General features: G+C 40.6%; 1 long non-coding RNA gene across 9 annotated transcripts in view; it reads left to right on the top strand.

The window, feature by feature from the left end:
* LOC111097890 overlaps nt 1–20,412 on the top strand; it is an 82,360-nt gene extending 61,948 nt beyond the window's left edge. For 4 of the 9 annotated variants that reach the window (XR_005367218.1, XR_005367212.1, XR_005367213.1 and 1 more), the window contains one exon: nt 394–2,222. This is a non-coding gene — a long non-coding RNA (uncharacterized LOC111097890). Of the gene's footprint in view, nt 1–393; nt 2,227–8,334; nt 11,023–12,610; nt 12,784–14,863; nt 14,932–17,193; nt 17,342–19,569 lie in introns of those variants that run through there. The other 5 variants (XR_005367219.1, XR_005367220.1, XR_005367214.1 and 2 more) reach the window with 5 other exon arrangements.
* Nucleotides 20,413–21,806: the final 1,394 nt, after the last annotated feature.

A 21,806-nucleotide genomic window follows, 5' to 3' on the forward strand; every position in this document is an offset into this window, starting at 1 on the left:
AGGGATACAGCCCTGATGACACATAGATTTTAGCCCTGCAAGATTCCAACAGCCAGAAGAGTAAGAAAATTAATTTATGTTGTTATAAGCCACTAAAACTTGTTTGCGCTTGTGGTCATTTGAAAGGACAACACAAGATAATAAACATGACCCTCAAGCTGCCCATTTCACCAGTCCCAGTTCCTGGCACCACACCCTGAGGACTGTGACATCCAGGGTACTGAAGGAAAGTGTGTACAATGGAACTCACTCCCAAGAACACAGTTTCTTGGTAGAGCAGGAACATGTTTGATACTCATTGCCCAGGAATGTCGTGGCATTTTGCTGTGTTGCTTGCAGTTTCAATATTAATATGAATGATCTTAATGTGATCTTTTTATCATTTGATTGCAGTTCCTTGGTGAATCAAATGACTCCCAAGCTCATTGACATTTAAAGACAGAGTGCATGCTCCCTACACTGATGTACTGAAACAGGAAAAGGTTGGGGTGATTCGTGCAGAGAAAGCTCATTTCTAAGCTATTTCAGTCGTCTTTTCACATCTGCCAATAATCTCTATTCCAAAAGCAATATTGGCTGGGGCACTGGAAGAATGTGCTAGTCTTTTCAGACAGGCTGCAAACTACCAGCAAAGTTTACTGAGCAGCCTTGTTACTAAAGCCACAGAGATGATAATTCTTTTCCTCCAGGGAAATCATATGTTCCCCTTCGTTGTTACTTCTCGCCTCTGCTGCACAGGTTCCAGTGGTCAATGCTCAGCACGCAAAGTCCTAGAAACGTGGCACTGCATATTTTATCAGCTTCCCCCCTCCACATCAAGTCTCCCTTCTGTTCGTTACCAGACCTCATTCTTTCACATTGATGTAACAGAGTTACCGATTCAGGTTTTCAGTAAAATGTCAGGGTGCAAATAATTGCCATGATAATCATAGCTACTGGGAATAAAGAGCGTCTTATGTGCCAGGAACTGTGCTGAGCATTTTGCATTTACTTCATTTATTTCACCTGAGTTTTCATGTATTCCGACTGACATTGGTTAATATTTGCACTACTGGTTAGAGCCAAAATTGGGCTTGGAAAGTAAGAAGCTAAGATTCCTAAGAGTTGTTAGTGTTTCAGTAGAGTAATGTATGCTTCTGCTCTTGTTGTCCTAAGAACTAGGGCCATTTCCCTTAGTACAGAGGCAGGTGAGGGCGCCACAGTTGGCATATAGAATGAATGATGCTCAATGTTTTTTGAGGAATATATGTGCACACCAATAGTTTGAGACACTCTTTATGTCTCAAAAAAGATTAGGCTTTTTAAACACATGAGGTGTGAAATCTGGAATTATACTGTCCAGTTTGGTCCTGTCTCCACCAGTTCATTCACTCATGCATTCATCTATTAACTCAACACATATTTATCATCATTCATGAGAGCATACACACCTCTGAGTATTGGGGCTGGTATGCAAATGAAACAAAGTTGTTCCTCATGAAGTTTATATTCTAGTGAAAGAAATGGGCAAAAGCAACAACAACAACAAAACCCACTTATATATGACAGATGGTGAGAAATGCTAAGTGGAAAGTGAGGCAGGGAAAGAGATAGGGAGAAACAAGTGCATCAGAGAAGGGTTCTCTGGAGGCACTGATGTTTGAGCAGAGACTCAGATAAAGTGAGAACAGCAGGCCCTGTTTCGCTCTGGGAGAGGAGAGTTGCAGGCTGAGGAATAGCAAGTACAAAGGCAGCCCTGAAGTGGTAAAGGGTCTACAGCCAGCAGCTTAGGTTGGGCTGCCCAGATTCCCTTATAAATGATTCATTAAGGAAGTGTTCTCAGGAGGAGCCTATAGGGGAGTAAGGAAGGTAGGGGAGGAAAGTGAGAATTTAGGCAAAGTCCTGGCCTTAGCTTGGTCTTCCCTGGAGATTATACACTAAGGATCTAGGGAGGAAGTCAACTCCCTTGGCCTCTGTCAGGAAAGGCAAGAGGGCTAGTCCTAGGTGCACAAAGGCAGCCCTTTAAAGAAGGTCTCTGGGCTCATTCTTTAGAGGATATGACTCCCAGAAGCTGGAGGATGAGCATAGAGCACCAACAGAGAGACTCAAGGGGATATGAATGGAGCCTTAGCTGTGTCCCCTAAAGCCAGTAAACTAGAGCAGAGTGAGAAAGAATAGGGTGCGAAAGCTGTTAAGGAGGTGGCCAGGGGGATCCCTGGGCGGCGCAGCGGTTTGGCGCCTGCCTTTGGCCCAGGGCGCGATCCTGGAGATCCGGGATCGAGTCCCACGTCAGGCTCCCGGTGCATGGAGCCTGCTTCTCCCTCTGCCTGTGTCTCTGCCTCCCTCTCTCTCATTGTGTGCCTATCATGAATAAAAAAATAAAAAAATAAAAAAATAAAAAAATAAAAAAAGGAGGCGGCCAGGGACCCAGGAGGACAGACTGTGGATTTTTACTTTATTGGTAATGGGCAGTATTGGTAATGGGAAGCCTTGAAGATATTTTATGCAAAAGAGTGGCATGATGTGATTTACATTTTAAAAGGATCACTTAAGCTGCTGTGTGAATCATAGACTCAGGGGAATTAGAGCAGAAGCACCAAAGACTGTTAGGAGGCTGTGGTGGAATTCTGGGGGGATTAGGATCTTGGATCTGCACCATTCAACACAGAAGCCACTGGCCAAATATGGTCACTGAGCACTTGGAACAGGGCTCATTCAAACTGCCATGTGCTGTAAGTGTAAAGTATACGTCAGACTCAAAGGCTCAGTGGGAAATAAACAATGTATAATCCCTCACTAATATTTATTTTGTATTGATCACATGTTGAGATGATATTTTGCTCAAATAATTGTTCAAACAGATGTTAGTAATTGTGCTAAGTATGTCATTAAAATATGCTATTTAATTGTTTCTTTTTACTTATTAAATGTGGCTACTGGAAAATTTAAAATCATATATGTAGTTTGCATTGTATGTTTGTTGGACATCTCAGTTTAGATTCAGATGGTGAGAAGTGCTTAGCCTCTTACCTTCTTATAAAAGTAGAGGATAGAATTTGCTGATGCATATTATATAGGGGCTTAAAAAGTACACTGGATGATGGTGACATTTTCCAAGATGAAAACCACTGGGGGTGAAGAGCCTATTGGGGATGATAGGAAATGGAATTTGGTTTTGGTCCTAAGTTGGGGATGTCTAATGGACCTTGACATCAAAGTAATAGGTGGTTGGACATGAGTCTGGAGTTCCTTGGAAAGATGTAGGCTAGAGACTTAAGTTTGAGAATATTTAGTATATAAATAGTTTTTAAAGCAATTAGACCAGGTGCCATCACCTAAAGAGTGAGCAGAAAGAAGAAGTATATGGATGGAAGCCTGCTGTAGGCAATCTTCTGAAAAATGGGGAAACAATGGAGGATCTTAGAAATTAAATCTTGCTAATTGTCTGAACTTGCTCAATTTCCCATTTAAGCCCTTGTTTTACTACATATAAAGGGGATTAATAATAGTACAAGCTTCATAAAGTAGTTGAGAAAAGTAAAGGGATAATATACATCCACACCTAGCATAGTATCTGGCAAAAACTAAGATGCTAGTAAACATTAGTTACTGTATTATTCTCCCTTTTAAATGTGTCTTACTGGATCAGTCACCAGTAGAAAAAAAAAATCTCCAATTCTGGGGTGTTTGCCCATTTTTTCTAGTTTGAGAAAAAGTAATATTTTATCTACCCACTCTGGGGAGCACAGAGCTAGGTTTACCCCTCTGTCTTTGCTGCCATTTGGTATTTTTCCAGATGCAGATGTCATATATAGACAGCCTGGATTGGATATCAGTGGGAAAGCCTGCTTGATTTCTTGCAAGAACTTGAAGGAGTAGATTCAAATTTAGGACCTTGAGCCAAAGCGGTCAGGTACCCACACTGTTATGGCTGGAGAGGCAGTAGAATGTCTTCTTGGTGGGCCCAGTGGAAACACTAGCTTAGTTAGATAAGTATCCCAAAGGCCAGTCCCGGGTTGCTAAGTTGGTGGGGTGGGCACATGGGAAGGGAGATCACTTAGGGCAATCTGATTTTGGCACCTGCGGTGGAAAGAATAAAGTCTGCCTAAAGATGTCCATGTCCTAATCCTCGAAATCTATGAATATAGTATCCTACATGGCAAAAAGGACTTTGCAGATGTGATTAAATTAAGGATCCAAATGGGAAGGTTATTCTGGATTATGCTGGCAGGCCCAATATAATCACAAGGGCCAGGGATCCCTGGGTGACTCAGCGGTTTAGTGTCTGCCTTCAGCCCAGGGTATGACTCTGGAGTCCCAGGATCGAGTCACGCATCGGGCTCCTTGCATGGAGCCTGCTTCTCGCTCTGCCTGTGTCTCTGCCTCTCGCTCACTCTATGTCTCTCATGAATAAATAAATAAAAATATTAAAAATAAACAAAAAATATCACAAGGGCCATTATTAGAAGGAGGCAGGAGTTGTAGAGTCAGAGAATCAAATGTGAAGACAAAGTTGAGGTGAGGAACAGAAAGTGAGAGAGGTTTGAATGTGCATGCTTTTGGCTTTGAATACAGAGGAAGAGGACTTGAGCCAAGGAGGGCAGTACCTTCCAGAAGCTGAGAAAGGCAAAGTAGCAGATTCTTCTCTAGATTCTCCTAAAGGAACCCAGTCCTCCTGACATATTGATTTAACCCATTGAGACCTATTCTAAACTTCTGAGCTCTGAAACTATAGGATAATACAGGTGTGTTGTTTTAAGCTGCCTACTTCATGGTCATTTGTCACAACAGCAATGGGAAATGCAGTAGCCCTTAAAAGTCATGGGCTTTGCGTCATAATTATGGTGAAAATGAACCCACCTAAGACTCAGCTCTCTAATAATCTCACCAACCTGGAATGCAGCTAAGGAGGAAAGAAACAAAAGGCTTCACAGCCATTCAAACACATGGTATTTATAAACTAGACTAAAGCCCCCAAACTTTCCAGGTGTCAGTCCATGCACTGCTATTTTGACAAAAGTTGCACCAACTTGGTCTGTCACAAAGGAGAGGCATCATGTTAGAAACAGAGGGAAGAGCTGCTTAAGGAAAAATATTTGACAGCAATGAAAGGCGTAACAGCCCTCACAGCTTCACGTATATAAAGTGGAAGGGTGTGAAAGCACATCTCCCAGAGCTCATTCAGGTGGAATATTCCACGGAGGACTGATGAGAGCATTCACACACAACATATTAAAAGTAATTAAAATAACATAAATGATGTTTCTGAAGATCCAAGAAGAAAATAGGTTTTGGAGTACTCAGGTACTCAAGAAAGAACTGAATATATTTTATAAGGTCCCCCAGGGGGAAACAAAAAAAATGTATATTAAATTGCATTTAAAAACAAACAGACCTTGTTTCTCAAAAGTGTTAAACATAAGTAACCAAGGAGCCATGCTATGGGTAGGGTATGAGTGACTTTCCAGCTGTAATATGCATGTAAGCTTATGTATACAGATATGCATCAAGGGCTTTAAACGTCTGTTTATGCTTGGATTTGGGATAGCTTGAGGGAAGAAAGTTGATAGATTGCAAAAGGTGGAGGAACGGGAAATTATATAAATGTTGCTTTGTCCTATGCACCATGCGTTATATTTTGTATGTATATACTTTACCTATTTCTCATGACTTCTCTAGAGTTGCTGCCAATATCCTAGAGGCCTTACATAAATTTCCCCAGCTCACACGCCCCAAAAGTGCTGTACTAAGGCTTGAATTTAGTTCTATTTGACTCTGAGATCTAGATGATTAGTCCAGATTAAATTGATATTAGTCCAGACTAAATTTGGTCCAGATTAAAATGATAAATTTCTGCCCAGGGTCAGCAGGTGTGTAGGAGCCTTTCTTGTGGTCCATCCTGACTTATTTCAGACTTGAAAGAGGCTGTGGACATCCAACCAACTCACCTTACACATGAGACAACTGAAGCCCAGACGAAATTCTAACATTTTAGGTCACATAGCTAATTGGAATGAGGAGCAAAACCCAGGATTTCTGCTGTCCAATATTAACCATCACCGCCACCACCTCCCAAGATGGGGCATGTGTAAGCGGCAAAATTTTAGGACTCCGTGGGTTTACATGGAAATTCAAGTCATAATCTGCTTCATAGAAGTGAACTTCAAGGGGGTTCTAACCTGAGCCTTTGAATTCCACTGACCACTCTTCCTCATGGGCTGAGTGGGGAGAGTGGGGGATGGAGTTAGCTTCTGAGCATTCATGGCTTCGCCTCATACCTTTTTATTCCACGGGAGACAGGAATTCATAGGCAGGCTGCCCTTATGGCAAGCACTTGTTTGCCTAGAGGGGTCTTTTCCCTTTGAACTTCTCTGGAGACTCTGCCCACATGTCGAGAGAGCTGATCAAAACAGTAAACGAGGACCCTGACAAGGATTTTCAAAATTGCATGCAGATGTCTCCATTTCAGAGAATTGGAAACACAAATCTTTTTTGGATTGCTGTAGCAACAAGGGACAGACAAAACAACACGTTGCAAGAAGCCGTCCCGGGAGGACTGATAGCAATGTGGGGGAGTGGGGCCGGGGGGTTGCAGAGTCTGGGCCAACATGTGCTGAGGCTGGAAATCCTGCCGTGGAACGTAGAGCTTGTAATCTAATGGAAACCACCAGTCTCTAGGGCAATTTCCCCTCAGTCTGAGCCCCGATGTGCGAATGTGAAAATGGGAAAGGCAAGGGGCCAGAAGTAAGGCCTGAGCTGGAAATGCTGCCTTTTTGGCTCAGTCTCCATTTGCCCAAACCAGCCCTCCAGATCCAGACCAGTAGAATACAACAATTCACATGTTCACAGTGCTTTACCATTTGTAAGATGTTTTCCCGCATTTATCATCAGGGCTCTTCCTTTCAGCATCTCAATTTAGTGAGTGGATCACCAGGGCCCAGGGACAGATCTAGAGTTGGGGTTTTATTTATTTATTTATAAAGATTTCATTTATTTATTTTTGGGAGACAGAGCAGGAGCAGTGGGGATGGGGGAGGAACAGAGAGGGGAGGAGAGGCTGACTTCCCAATGAGCAGGGAACCCACAGAGAGCCCAACACGGGACTCGATCCCGGGACCTTGAGATCATGACCTGAGCCAAAGGCAGACGCTTAACAAATTGAGCCACCCAGGTGCCCCTAGAGTGGAGATTTGTTTCAGGTCACACAGTTAAAACTCAGAGCAAAGACTTAACTTCGTATTTGTTTGAATTCAAGGCCATTGCTCTTTTTCCTCAGAACCACAATTGGAAGCAATGTTAAAAATAGATTTTTTTTTTTAAAAGAAGAAACTAGCAGGTAATTTCTATAAATAAACTAATAAAATTAATAAAGAAACTAGAGGGCAGTAAAACAGAGAAGAAAATGTAAAAGGCAGAAGTGACTATCCAAGTTTGGTATGAAAAGAAAAGAATAGCAGGAATAGATCAGACTTTTTTTGGTCTGTTTCAGGGTTTTTTTGTTTGTTTGTTTTACTGTGTTTTGTTTGTTTTTAAATGAATTCCAGTTACCATTAGTTCCACCAGAGCCTTGGTGGAAAAAGTGTTTTAATGGTCAAATAAGCCACACATTCTGTCCTCTGGGGCAATTACAGAGTATATTATGATGATAAATGCTTTCCTTGCTTAAATAGCAACAACAGAGATAGTTAATCTGGTTTAACCTAGTGTTTCACAAATTTATTTAGCAGCATAAGCTTTCTCTTCAAAATACCAATTAATATTCCAGGGTCCTTTTAAGGAGCCATGTATTAGAGAGTGGAAAATCTTCCTCCAGTTTTGCCAAGAAGCCCCAATACAGGTAGAAAATTCTAAGGACCTCATATAAATCTTTTAAACCTGTCTTTAGCCAGCTGGCAAAGTCCAGGAAGCACAAAGATGAGGTCTCTGACTGGAGGAGGGGGATTCTCCCATTTCTCTTGGGCAAATGAAACGGTTCCCACTGGAAAGTGCAGAACTTCCAATTTCAAACTGCAAGTGATTCATGTCAATGCCCCATGACCCCGAGGAAGAGAATGTGGAAACTGATTAGAGTTGCTGATGTTTGGGCATTTGAGTCATAGGGTCTGGACCTTAGTGTGGGGTCTCGTGTCTTTCTGCCCTGGATCTCCTTGCCCTTGCATCTTTCGCTGCATGTTCCTGCCAGCTGGGCATAATTAAATCTCAGATGTAGAGAGGCAATGGGTGAAACAATTATTGCTCCATGACTATTCTGAGAACTTGATGGGTGGGATTAGAGGGGCAACTTGGTGTGGAAACTGTGCTTAGTCCAGCAGAAGTTTAGGCTGACAAAGACATTTATGTATTTCAAAACGCCAGATGGACTCGCAGATGGAGTGTTTGGACTTCACAGTTGGGACTGCCGGATGTGAGACCTCCCAAGATTCCAGGACAAGCAAAGGGATGATTTCATCCTTTACTATACATCCAGCCATACACTGCTGGCTTGGAGCATCCAGTGTGAAGCAAGAGACAAGAGACGTGTCCTCATTCAAGGTTAAAAGTGAGGTCAAAGTCACCTTTCAAGCTGGAATGGGAAGAGAACAGGAACTGGGGCTCAGAAGATCTGGTTATTACTTCTTTTTACTAGTTAATCTATGGCTTTGCGCAATGGCAGATTCAAATTAAATACACATTTATAGGAGGCTTATTGGTACCAGAAGTTTTCAAGGTAAAGAGAATACAGTTCTCAGATTCTTGATATCACATTTTAGGGAGAAGGAAAAGAAAAAGCATAATTATTGTCTGAAGCAAAATATAAATCATTCTTTAAGGATAATAACTCAATCAACTAAAGAAGCTCTGAAAAACTAGATGTGGTATCTGAGCTGATTATTAAAGGATATTGTCCAGTAGGGTATTCCAGGCCAAGGGACGAGCAAAATCAAAGGGATAGAGGCTTGGATATAGGGACATTTTAGAAGTTGTGATTTGTGGTAGGATGTCATTATTGTGATGGTGTTCATTAATAAGTTAGGATTTTATGGAGGCAGAATGTGATGAGGAAAGGGGGACTTCTGGGAATTTTTGAATAATTATAAATCATACTACATTTTAGAAAAAAAATACAACAGAATAAATTTCTTATCTCCAACCCCTGAAATGGATATTTAAAAAAATGCGGATTTCAGTCCTGATTGTCATTTTAACAAATGATGGGTCCTTAGCCAGTTCACTTCCTTACTTCTGCTCTTCAGACTTTAGTCTGAAACAAAAAGCTTTAGACTTTGACTCTTTCCAGGCCAAAATCAACACAACATAGTCTCTGTGGTGGTCAGGATAATGGAGAAGTGAGTGACTCCCTTCAGTTGTGCTAGCCATCGGGACAAAAAGCAATCTCTGAACTACTACAAGTCACCTTGCATATATGGATTAATCCCGAAAGCCAGCTCTACACTGGCTGTTCTTTTGTGGAGAGTGATGTCACTGTCCTCACACCAACCCTAGTTGAGTTCGGGGCATAGACAATCCCTGATAGCACCTTTTTATGACAATGATACAAAATGCATCTTGCATGTCAGTTGTCCTTCAGGGACATGCTCTCATCTCTAGGCTGGATGTTCACTTCTGAGCTATGGACTAAAACTACTTCCTAAATATTAATTGGAAATTTCACTGGTGGGTATCTATAGCAAAATCTTTTTCAAAAGGATCTGTGTGCAATTCCCTAAAATGTTATTGCATGTTAAAGATTAGTTAGCATTTTGAGGAACATGAGTGTTTAACTGTCTGTTCCAAGAACAAGAATAATAATACAATTTTACAGAGGCTTACTGGTAAGCAAAACCCATAAACTTCTGAAGATTTTCATTGACGTTGGACTTCTAATTTCCAAAATGTCATATGGAGCCACTGCATTCAGAAAACTCACAGACAATGATAAGGATACACAACAACACATGTGACCAAGTCATTGTTTAGACTGGGCAAATTCTTTACTCTAGATTTAGTGCCAAGTTGTCATGAAAATTTGGGGTTTAAACTAGGATTCAAAGCATGTGTAAGACTTGTGTGAATACAGGTTCAGGGACAGTCTACCTGATAGAAAAATTACAGGTTCAAAGATTAGGATGAATCCTGTTTCTGTGCAGAGTATAGAAGAGAGAGAAAAATAGTGTGCCGATTGATTGGATTAAAATTTCGAGTACTGAGCATAAAATAAAAACTAGGTGTGAGCCATTACTCTAAAATTCTTAAATAACAGAATGAGTAGTTTTGGTTTTTATTTCAACTTTAGTGGAGCTCCTCCGTGATTATCAACTGGCTATTTTTGTGAGGTGGGCAGTATCGTGCCCATGGTAAAGAAGGGGACACAGGAGCCAAGGGAGATAGACTGTGTCCTAGATCTACAAGCTGGGAGTGGTGAGGCCAGGGCAAGAGCCCAATCCCTCAGTCGCCAGGTGTTTGGCCTCTCAAACAGCAAGTAGCTGTTGCAAGTTCTGGTTTCAATCATCTAATACGTTCTCAATGTAAACACAAATTTTGAAAAACAGCATTGAGCCCCACAGAGAGAACCTGGCAAAATATGTCCAGAGCTTCTCTATGCACTCAACATTGTTTCTGTAGAGATAATAACAGTAGGAAAAAAATAAATATAGCCTCCAGAAGTCATCCATAAGTCCTTCCAGAAGGCCACCTGAATTTCTGGAATGGCTCTGCTATTCTGATGTGACATTTATGAAAAGTAGTGTGAAGTTTGTGGTAAGAAAATGATTTTAATTTGCTCAAAGACCACCTCTTAACATTTTGTATTTTAAGAAAATAGACAAGAAAGCTCTGAATATTAGGAGACCAAAATATATGGTGACCGAAGATTATTTTTGCATTTTTGGTGCTCTAAACGTGCGTTAACTCTCCGGTCTGAGAATACTGCTTGGCAAGCCCTTGTCTCTCACAGAACAAATAACATCACAAAGTAGCAGTGTTCCTCTAAAGAAAGTGAACAGAAATCATCTCAAACCAACCATCCTGGAATTCTTTCTTGGAGAACACCTAATCCCTAGAGTAGGTCAGATTTGGTATATATTCCATTAATTGTTTTCATATGCTCCGAGGCACGCTGGGCAAGAGCTCTTAAATAATCCTTGAGTACATTTTAATCAATATCTAATCTTCAAGAGGCTTTAAAAGCTAGTAGTACCTCGATTGGTACATATACATTCTCTATACTTCAGAGCAGTGTGTTGAGAGGTAGAGAGTGTCCTTCAGCACTTCCCTATGAGTAAACCTTAGCATAGGTACTGCCTGATTTCAAGGCTATAGAATCACTCATTTTGCCAAATGCTACCTCAAGGAAACTGTTGAAGAATTTAGCATTCATATTTTAGAGTAGTAGGCGGTAGGGAAGTCAAAGGCATCAAATAAATTCAAAGTTACTGAACATTTTCACTCATTCTTTCCACATTGATTATCTACTGTAGATGCCCATTGTTAGGCACCTAACTGGGTCCTGGAAATAGTATAATGGAAACGTCAGATGGATACTTGCCTTAGAATTTTCAATCTACTGACCCAACACAACCCAGGAATCTCTTTTGTAGTATTTCTTTTTTTTTTTTTTTAAGATTTTATTTATTTATTCATGAGACACACACACACACACAAACAGAGAGAGAGAGAGAGAGGCAGAGACACAGACACAGGCAGAGGGAGAAGCAGGCTCCATGCAGGGAGCCTGACGTGGGACACGATCCTGGGTCTCCAGGATCCGGCCGTGGGCTGAAGGTGGCACTAACCGTTGAGCCACCCGGGCTGCCCTCTTTTGTAGTATTTCTGATATGGGGATATCCTACACTTGTTTGGATATTTCTGGAAACAAAGTCCAACTCTTACCATAATTTCCAACAGATAGTTGACCCTCAATAGCCTTCTTCTGATTAAGATTCAACTCTCATTTTATGTTGCATCCCACTAATTTGAACCCTCAAATAATTTTGGGAGCTGAGAATTCATTGACCTGTTTTGTTTTGTTTTGTTTTGTTTCTAAATAGGGAAATGATTTTTTTTTCAAAAACCCAAATTACTCAGGTAAATAACCAAAGTTCCATAATGAAACTACTATAATGTATTTAGCTGTGAGGATCAAATGAAAATAATGGAGCTGACATTGTTTGTAAAAGGAAGAAACACTGTTTTATAAACAGTAAATAATGGGACTGAATTATTTTGTAAACATAAGCATAAGGACTTATCTATATCCACCTGCTGCTAAGATTTCATTAACTTGACTTAAACCTCTTAAGTAGCTCTTTTTCTATCAGACTAATGCTGTTCTCTAGCTATATTAACACATAATACATTCCCTTCATAATCCTCACATAATCTAAGATTACCTTGTTTATTTACCCATTTACTTGATTTGTGTATGTTTCTCCACCTCCTAAAAGCACACAAAACAAGAAAGCTCCTCGAGTGCAAAGATTTTGATTGTTTTGTTTTTCAGGAAATTTCCTGTCCTAGAACAGAGCCTGATCACCTTTCAGGATTCAAGAAAGCTTTGAAGAATGAATAAATAACTTTCTTGAATTCTTCAAGGAAGGCTTATATCTGTGTGCATTCTGCTTGTATACTTAGGAGATTTTTTTTCTTACTGTAGATTCAGTTTCAACATGGCAAAGATTATGTCCCAATCATCTCTGAATCTTTTGTACTCAGCATGGAGCCTAGCCTAAAGTAACTTCAGTCAGTTCATGTGTGCTCATGAGAGTATCCATCTTTCTGGCACATTTGAGAATACAGGCAAAGAAACTCAAGCTGTCAACGAATAGGGTAAGTAGTACTGTGGCAAGAAGACAGAGCGGAACAACAGAACACACAAAAACAGACGAGATAATACAAGGGCATTGGAGTGACTGAAATCACTTCAAGTAATTCAGTTCCTCTTCCCTGGGCTTATTCCAAGGCTTTGCAAATTATGCTTGATCTTTAGCCATTTTCAATAAATTACTTCAGTACTAGATTTCAGCAGACCTGAGAAGACTCTGCCTTTTTGAACTCATCTGTTTTCCACCTTATTGAACAGATTTTTTATGTGGTTCTCATTCATTCACTGCATCTTTGTCTTGAGCAACCACCAAGTTGTAGGCATTTTTGATATAGCTGTCACTCAGTTATTAGAAAGGGTCTGCTGTCCTTCAAAATACCAGAGGGCTTGAGAAGAGTTCCCCAATAGTACCAGAGCCTGTGAAGGCCAGAACACTCGTCACAGTTGGTTAATTTCTGGGAGACTCATTGTCTCCTGTGTGACACTCCTGCATGCCCATATGTGGTGTCCTGCTGCACACCTGGTTCTAGTTACGGATCTTAGTCATTTTGCCAGTTACGGGGAAGACTCTTCCCCATATAAATGCATTTGTAAAGACTGGAGTGTTTGAAGTTTTGGAGACATCTGTGGGACACCATCAAATGTACAACAGTACAAAATGGGAGTCCTAAGACAGGAGAGAAAGGAACAGAAAGACATTTAAGGAAACAATAGCCAAAAACATCTCAAATATACATACTCATAAAGTTTAACAAACTCAAAGAAGGGTAAACACAAAGAGTCACACATTATCATAAAACTATAAAAATACAAAAAAGAGAATTTTGAAAGCAAGGAGAGAAGTGAATCACCATGTACAAGGGATCTTCAATAGGATTAGTAGCCAATATCTCAGCAGAAGTTACAGAGACCAGAAGGCATATTTAAGGCACTGAAGGTAAAAGGAAACAAACCCAAACCAAACAGAAAACCCTAAGAACCAAGAATTCTGTATTTGGCAAAACTAGGCTTCAAAATTAAGACATTTCCAGATAAACAAGACCTGAATAAGTCTGTCACTAGGAGGTCATCCCTTAAAGAAATGCTAAGTAGAGTTCTTCAGGTGAAAATAAAAAGACACTAGACAGTAGCTCAAATAGAGAAAGAAAGAACTCTAGTGGAAGTAACGACATGGCTAAATACACAGCATAGCCAAGTTCAACCTGGGGGCTTCTGCAGTTTGTCAGTCTCTTTTCTTTTCTTCATTTAAATTTCTTTATTTAAGCAATCTGTACACTTGACATGGGGCTCAAACTCATGACCCTGAGATCAAGAGTCACATGCTCTCCAGATTGAGCCAGCCAGGTGCTCTGCAGAGTTTGCCAATTTCTATTTTTTCCTCCTAGAATGAAAAAATAGAACACTTTCTTGTTTCTCTATATACCTTGTAATTTTTGTTGCTGTTACTGCAAACTCAACATTCTGAGTCTTATAATGTCGTAACTCTGGAAATCAGGTGTTCTCCTCGTCCCCAGGTTTTGCTGTTGCTGCTTGGTGACAGCTACCATCACCCATCTGTTTAGTGACTCTGCTAAACTGTTTTTTGCAGACTATTTTCCTTGTCATGTGTGGTCTCTAAAGTTCCTAAATGAAAACTGCCTCAGTAGTCAATCAGGCCTGACAGAGATTTCCTAAAATGCCTGGAACCAAAAGCCAAAGGCTAAAAGCCAAAAGCCAGAAATAGTGTTTTGGTCTTCCTTTGCAAATTGGTTCTGAGCTGGAGCATTCCTTCAATGCTTTGCCAGTGTGTGTGCCTACAATTCTACTTCCCCCTTCATCTTTTGCTTGTGTAGAGTTCAAACATCAGCCAGAGATGCAATCCACAGTCCTCTCAGGACTTCTCAGAGTATTTATCCAGTCCTAGGCATGTGCATTGCACTCTCAATTATCTGGTCTACACAGCCCACTCTCAAATCATTATATGCACAAGAATCTTCCTTCTCAGTTTCCCCTTGCTCAGGCTTTTGGGTCTGTCTGCTGCTTAGCCCATATGTCATCCTTCGCCCCAGGCAGATATGGGTAATAGATCTCTAATGTTTTCAACAGATGCCATCGAGACTGAAAGGGGTGAAATAAGGGCAAGCTTCTGAAATGGTGCCTCTGAGAACTGCTAAGTAAGTCAAAATACACCACTATTTGTAGAGAAAAAAGTCTGTATTGCTTGTTTCTCATTGTCCTAGCATTAGCAGCTGCACCAGAAATGTGGACCCCTGTCCCCATGGCTGCCACAAAACTGGGGAATGTGGAACGATAGACAGGTAAAAAGAAGTATCACAAGACATTCTTACCAAAATGTAGTAGCCTTTCCTTCATTAAACACACCGCTGGTTTCTGTAAGATTTTTATTAAATCCTCAAGTTGTGAAAATGTTTCTTCTGTTAGTTTTTACCAGCTTATAGGTTCACTCAGTGGAAGGATTAATTCTTAGAATGTCCTACTCTGCTATTTGTCATGATATTCTCAAAAATGTGTGTCTCTTGATTCACAAAACTCTCTTCCACGGCTCTATCCTGCTGATAGGCTCTGGCCAAGACAAAATGATGTTTTCCCACAGTTATTAGTTGTGGCATTGTTTACAACAAAAAGTGACTAAAAATAATCCCCAAATCCACTGGTGAAATTATGGTATATCTGCAAGATAAAGTGCTTTGTATCACACACAAAAATAAAAATCTCTTTACACTTACAGAGAAAGATTTCCAAGATATGCTAACTGATAAGCAAGTAGCAAAACAGTGTATATAGTAGTCTACTTTGTGTGTAAATTAGGGTTGTACCTATAAATTGTGTGTGGTGCTTTCTGTGTGTGCAGGATCCCTAAAAAAATAATGACAACACTTATCTACAAGGGAGAAGTTTAGGGGTGGGAACTGTGTAGATAGGATAGAAATGGCAGAGAATCTTTACATTGTATACTTTATTAATTTCTAAATGTGTGAGCCACAGGAAACATGCTGATTACTTAAAAAATAAGGAAGACATCCGATGACTTATTACTGTCGCTATAACATCCTAACTAGCATGCATCATCTCCAAGGCCATGCTGGACCACTTCTTGGGTTCTGCTGCCTCATTTCTCCCTCATTGCCTTCTGATGCACTAGGTTCCAACCACACCAGCCAGATGGTATTTTTTGCCAAGATCTTAGAACTTTCCTAGTTCTTTCTCCTTCAGGGGTTTTGTACAAATTTTTTCCTCTTCTAGGTGTGTTTATTGCTCTGAGATTCAAATGGGTCATATTTTCTCATCTTTTAATTCTCAAAGAGACTTTCCATTAACACTTCTGTCTGGGAGATTTCCTCCATCCCCAATATCCTCTTTCAGAACCCTAGTTTTAGTGTTCCTTATAGTAATTACTGTAATAGACTAATATTCATGTGTTCATTTATATTTCACTGTCTTTTCTACTGAACTCTAAGAAATGCTTCTGTCTTTCTCACTGTTGGATCTTCAGCAGGACCTGGATTAGTTGGTGGTACATTGATATCTAAGGGGTTGAGTGAATGAAGAGGTAGGTTAAAGAGGGGGTAGCATATTCAATCCTCATCTATGACATAATTTTTAAGATCATTTTCTTTGTTTCTTGGTAGAGATCCTTAGTTGCTTCATCTGTAATATATGGCTGCTGAATATGCTGGTCCCCAAGGTCCCCAGAGAGACTTCTCTCAATACTCCTGTACTCCTGACCCTTTGCTTCTACAACTAAGACACATGTTAACTCAACCTTGTTCTTTCCCCTCGTGAGATAGTAAGCTCCTGTTGCCAGCAAAACTAGCTCTGCTGCTAGAGTTGGAGACAGGAGTGATGCTAATTGTCCCAAATTAGGGTCTCTTTGACCCTGTTCTTCTGTCACAGAACAGCACATAATACTGCCTCCTGGCCCTTCCCCTGTCTAGTATGCCTGCAGTATGTCTCTACCAATAGAAAACCATATTTACATTTTTCTCTACTTTCCCTCTCATACACAGGGTCCAGACAATAACAGCTTTCAAAAACCAAATTAAAAATCTGGGCCACACATAAAACCTCTGGAGTCATTTGGCTCTGAATGGGGCTACTGGCATTGTCCAACAAACTGCTCAACCCAATGAATCTTAGGGAAGGCAAAAACAAAACAAAACAAAAGAAAACAAAAACAGTTTAATGTTAATGCTGTTATTTCCAAAATTCAGGGAGAGACAAACCACATGGTTGTGGAGGGATAGGATTCAATTTCCTAGCAACCAAGCACAGGGGGAGAGACCTGCCAAACACCTCAGAAGACTAACATTCAGGGTCCCACTGAAGCTAAAGGAGCCAGGGGTACATGAACGTGCTGGCTCACATGGAAGGAGCAGTATGACAAGACAATGTGAGACACACTGTCTTCTTTACAGTCTAGGAGGACCAATCCCACTTCCTCTACCTCTGGAGCTCCTTTCAGAGTAGCCACTGAGGCATGCTGTTCACCGGATGGCTACTAATTTCAGACTCTAGAGATAACCACATCCAATGCTCACGGTGCCCAGATGTCTTTTTGACAAGGTAGGACATACCCAGTCATCAAGGGGGTGGAAACCATCACAGAACAGAATGGACGAGCCTTCTGGACTTTGTCCAAGAGGTGGGCCTGCTTGAGACAAGCAGATATCTATTTTCAAACTAGCTGGAAACTGCTTTGTCTGAGAGTATTCATCTAGAAAGCAGCCCAATTATCTGCCTTCCTACTGCTCTTTACAAGGAGCTACAAATTCAAGGGCCTTGAAAAAGCAGAGGACCTTGAGAAAAGCCATCATCAATACTGGATTTTATGAAATGGTATGAGCATAGGTTTTCAGACCCAACACATATACACATTCCAGAATAATGTTATTCCAAACAAATAGATTAATTTTCTTGAGACTGCTTCTACACTGATAGAGGAAACATCTTTCTCATACATTGCCATGAAGGTTAAATTAGGTCATGCTTACAAACACCTGACTCAGTGCTTTACAAAGCAATTAGCTATTTCATCCTTTTTATATTATACATATTTTCTGAATCTCTATGCTTATTTATAGTGAATCTTATGAAGTATTTCCAATGTAGATAAATTGATACTATTTGCCCCCAAAGGGGAGAAGGGTATCCTCAGTGCTTCCTGAATATTCTAAAACTGAATTGCTGGCCCAGGTTCAAATTTCTATTTCTAAAATTTGACACCTCTTATGCATTTTCTACTTCAAAGTAGCATTTTTAAATGAATGTGGGCCACATAAACATCAATCATGGGCCTGCTATCTTGAATTTTGGCATTTTAACCTCGTGGCAGTTAGTGCCATCATTGGACACATTGTGAATGACACAGAATTCTCAGTGCACAACTGTGTAAAGGACTGCCCTTCAGCTTATGTTGAAACCAACCTAGCAATGATTAGATTGTAATTATATTTCATTCAACACTCTAAATGCAAAAGAGAGATGGCTCCATAGAATTAGTCAATGAAAAGGAAATCAATAGCATCCCAGACAGGAATAAGCATGTAGAAAGGCCTATAGGATGGAGCTGTCAACCCCAAGCAGCCTGATTTTGATTGACTCCACAGCCAGTCCTTGTAAGGCCACTGTCATTGTTAGGGCATCCATAGTCATTCTTAAGTCCCACCTTCCAGTGACATGGTAAGTCTAGATGCACAAAACAATGATAAAATGAGTTAATATTAGTCTATTAGATGGCAAAATTTGAGTGTGCTAAAGACTGGTTGTTCACACTCTGGAAGAGGCTTCCCAGGAGTGTCAGGGATGACGATAAAGCATCAGAGAGTGCAGTCCCTAGAGTTTGACAACAGAGTTACGACAGATGTGAAGGATCATCTCAGTCACTTTGTTGAGGAAACTACCCGAAGAGTTCACCTCCTCTAGTAGTTGCTTCCTCAAGTGCGAGTGGGGGTGGAGAGTGGGTCTCCATTCCCTTTTAGTTTATACTCTGCACTAAGGGAGAGATTGGTATTGGTACCTTCCCAGACCTCTGCTAGCTATGAACCAAACCCGGAGAAGAGAGGCCAGATGGAAAACGCCATCAGCAGATACACACATCCAAACTGCAGCGAGCCTTCTGGATACCATTTAACCTCCGGCAACCATGTGCTCCAGTACCTGCTCATCCTCCCCATCACAGGGAGTATGTCTTCCCATCGATACCTGTCATAGCTACTGGTATCCAAGGGGAAAGTCTCAGATGCACTTTTACATAGGAGCCACTTGTAGAGAAATGAAAGAGAACACTTACTGCGCATTGACTATGTGACAGGACTTGAATTAGGTGAGACTCATTAGTAGAAGGATAATGGGACGCCAGCGTCTGGCTGCACTGGGTTCAGATGATAAGCCTCCGGTGTCTTTATCTGCAAACAAGCCAAATGATTATTTTCACTGACGAAGAAAGCAAAGGTAGAGAAAGGGATCTGGGGGGAGAGTAGCCAAAGATCAAAAAAGAAGAGCACGACATTATATATCATCAAGCTGATGGGCAGGAATGCAGAGTCAGACACACTGGGCTTGTCTCTGAATTCCACTCTACTGCTGATACGGTTTCCACCCTCAGGAAAGTCATGTGTCAGCCTCTAGTCTCAGGGCTCATCAAATGATTTCTGTGATGATTCAATTAGAAATTCTAAGTAGGACAAGGCCTACCACACAATAAATTATTCTATTCTTAAAATCCTTTTAGTTTTTTCCACTTAATTCTTCCAACTGTCCTGTTGGAGGTTAAAATTTTCTCTATCTTTCAGATGGGAAAACTAAAGTTTGGAGAAGCTAAGTCATTTGGTAAAGTTCACACAATGAGTTCAGCGTGGGATTTGAGTCCTGTTTTTTCATACATGAAAGCCCAATTTCCTTCATTACTAACATGTCACTTTTGGGCTCACATAATTGGATTGGAAAGCAGTGGATCTTTTCTGGAGACTGGACTGAATTTATATTTTATGTGAAATGACTCTGCTCAGTGCAAGGAAGGTGGAATCTGAGTTGATTTTCCTATTTCTACAATTTAAAACAGACAGGCACAGTTCCCTGGGCCAAAGGAGGCTAGGGACACATGATGCAGATGTTTGCCTCAGAAAGAGCCATCCTCTCCCCCAGGAGGGGCTATTTGGCCTGTAACCCTCTGATGTGCTGCCTCCCAGGCCTCCTGACCCACATTTACAGGAGAGAAAATCCCTGCCAGATCCCATTCCAGGGTCTGAGCTCCCCAGACAGGGTGAGATCATCCTTTCAGACCTGGCCTGCTTTAATATGCTGGAAGACATCCTGAATGAATGAGCACGTAAATGAACAAGTGAATGACTCCATGGGAATCATGAGCAGAGTCTATGTCAAGAAGCCATTTAAGCTCCTGCAAGATGCATTAGTCTCCACAAAAGAGCAAAATCACTTACCTACCTCCTTAGTGCCAGGGTGATTCAGCAACCTGTGTGTGGATTACCTCACTGACTAGTGAGTTCTCCTCCTTATTTCTGTCTTGTGCCTCCTTGGGAGACTAGCGTGGAGCTCAAATCTCTCTATAAACTACCTTCTGGGGATGTGTATTATTAATGACTAGAGAGAGACTAATGAAAATAAAAATGGATTAGAAATGAGAGGATGTGGTTTTAATTCTATACTTCTTGGCTGTGTAATGGACAAATAATATAACTTTTTTAAAGCCTCAATTACCTTATGTAATAGATGGATATGATCAAAAAGATTTCTTACTTTTCAGTGCTTTGTGAGAATTTTACAAGGCAGAGGATGAAAAAATTCATTGTAAATGGAAACAGGTTTTAAGACTGCCAGTTAAGCTTCTGATTCACTTAACACTTTGGGCTGTGACTGATAGCTATACTTCAATTCATTTAAGTTATTGGCTTGATCTCTTAGGTCTCACACATGTTATTGAGAAACTGCTGTAGAGTCTGGAATTAAGTCTGGAAAGAACATCAAAATCTTTCCTGAAAACATCACAGTTATAATACTACTTGGGCTGTGAGATCTCTGGGGGATAGAAAAATCATTTGATTTATTCTTGTGTCCCCACTCTTTGTCTGTGGCCTAACCTTTGTACTCAGCGATATGCCAGTCGCATAACTGGTGTTCATGATATATCCAATCAATCAGTGGTTAAAGGTAGAACATCAAATGCCTCTAGTCTGGTCCCCTCCAATCCATAACCCACATAACTGCCAGAATGATGTCTCTGAATGCAAATCAGACACATCTATTCCTTGATTAAAACCCTCCAAAGACTTGCCATGCTCCTGAGAAGATAGTCCAGATATCTTAGCCTAGTATCAAGCCCATAACTTTCCTATACAAACAGACCTTCTCCTGCCCAGTGTGGACACTGCTCATAAATACCAGGGCATTGGCGCACTTCCAATCTTATCATATATATATATATATATATATCTTATCATGATATATATATCATTATATATGATATATATATAATACATCATAAAATATATTATAAATATATATTTTAAATATTTAAATATATTTTAAATAAATATGATATTTATCATACTATATATAAATATATTATATATATACACACATATAAACACTTATATACACAGAGATGTACCATAAGGAGTTGAGTCTCACAATTATGGAGGCTAAGAAGACTCAAGATCTACAGTGGGCAAGCTGCAAGACCCAGGGAAGCAGATGGTATAGGTCCAGTAAGAGTCTGAAGTCATAAGAACCAGGAGAGCAGATCTTGTAAGCTCCAGTCCGAAAGCTAGCAGGCTTGAGACCCAAGAAGAGCTGATGTTCAGGTGAGAAAGAATGAAGATGTCTTGGCTCACTGCAGTCAGGTAGGAGAAGTTCCTTCTCACTCAGCCTTTTGGTCCTATTCAGGCCTTAAACTGATTGGAGGAAGCTCCACATTACAGTGGGCAATGCACTTTACTCTCCCAACTCACATGTTAATCTCATCCACACATACACTCACAATCACACCCAGAATACTGTTTGACCAAATTTC

Source organism: Canis lupus, chromosome 11 (assembly GCF_011100685.1).
Source record: "Canis lupus familiaris isolate Mischka breed German Shepherd chromosome 11, alternate assembly UU_Cfam_GSD_1.0, whole genome shotgun sequence".
Classification (NCBI taxonomy): domain Eukaryota; kingdom Metazoa; phylum Chordata; class Mammalia; order Carnivora; family Canidae; genus Canis; species Canis lupus.